Source organism: Guillardia theta, assembly GCF_000315625.1.
Source record: "Guillardia theta CCMP2712 unplaced genomic scaffold GUITHscaffold_47, whole genome shotgun sequence".
Taxonomy (NCBI): domain Eukaryota; class Cryptophyceae; order Pyrenomonadales; family Geminigeraceae; genus Guillardia; species Guillardia theta.
This window is the reverse complement of record NW_005434627.1, coordinates 228,289-229,367: the sequence shown is the minus strand read 5'-3', so window position 1 is coordinate 229,367 and position 1,079 is coordinate 228,289.

Below are 1,079 nucleotides of genomic sequence, written 5' to 3'. Positions count from 1 at the left end.
CTCTCTCTCTCTCTCTCTCTCTCTCTCTCTCTCTCTCTCTTCTCCCTGTCCTCCTCTTTTCCCATGACCCTTCTCCTGCCTCTCACTTCCTCTCTCGCCCCTCCCTCCTCCTCACCCGCATCAGTGGCTCTAGGCTTCGATCATCTGTTGGAAAGTTAGCAGCAAATTCTCCCTCCCACTCCCCCCCCGCCGCCTCCTCCTCTTCCGGGCCTTCTCCTCCTGCTCCTGCTCCTGCTCCTGCTCCTGCTCCTGCTCCTGCTCCTGCTCCTGCTCCTGCTCCTGCTCCTGCTCCTCCTCCTGCTCCTCCTGCTCCTCCTCCCCCTCCTCCCTTCCCCCATCTCCTCACCATCTTCCGTGATGCTTCTGCTGATCTTGTCGCTGGCCTGCAGCTAATGTGAGGGGAGAGGAACCAAGAAGCAGGTTGAGGAGGACGAAGACAAGGTATAGGAGAAGTAGCGGGAAGGAGGAGGACAGGAAGAGGAAAAGGGGAACGAGGACGAGGATGACAGGAGGAAGGAAACGAGAAGGAGGAGGAGGAAGAAGAAGAGGAGGGAGACCTCTGCGGCTCTCCTGGTTGTCCTGCTATGATGAGAAAATGCATGAGAGGGAGAGAGGAGAGAGAGGGGAGAGGAAAGGGGAGCGAGAGGGGGGAAGGGAGGGCGAGGAGGAGCAGGAGGAGCTGATGTTGGACCTCTCATAGGGTCGGCGAGACTTCTTTGCTGCGAGAGTGTGAGGGAGCGGACAGGAGAGAGGGGGCTCGAGGGCTCACAGGAGGGGAGGGGACGAGGAGGCTGGAGGAGACAGAGGATCGTGTCGAGCTTCTGCTCTATGACGTCCATGCGCCAGGACAAATCGCTCCTGCTCCTGCCTTCCTGCTAGACCTCGTCATCCCTTCAACCCATACCACCCGATTCCCCTCCTCCTCCTCCTCCTCCTCCTCCTCTCTTCCTCCTTGTCCTCATGTTATTCCCTCTGCTCCTGCAATCACCTACTCTTGTCCTCAATCCTCTTGTACATCCCCACTGCAACCCTCCTCCCTCCCTGCCTCCCTCCCTCCTTCCCTCCCTCCCTCCCTCCTT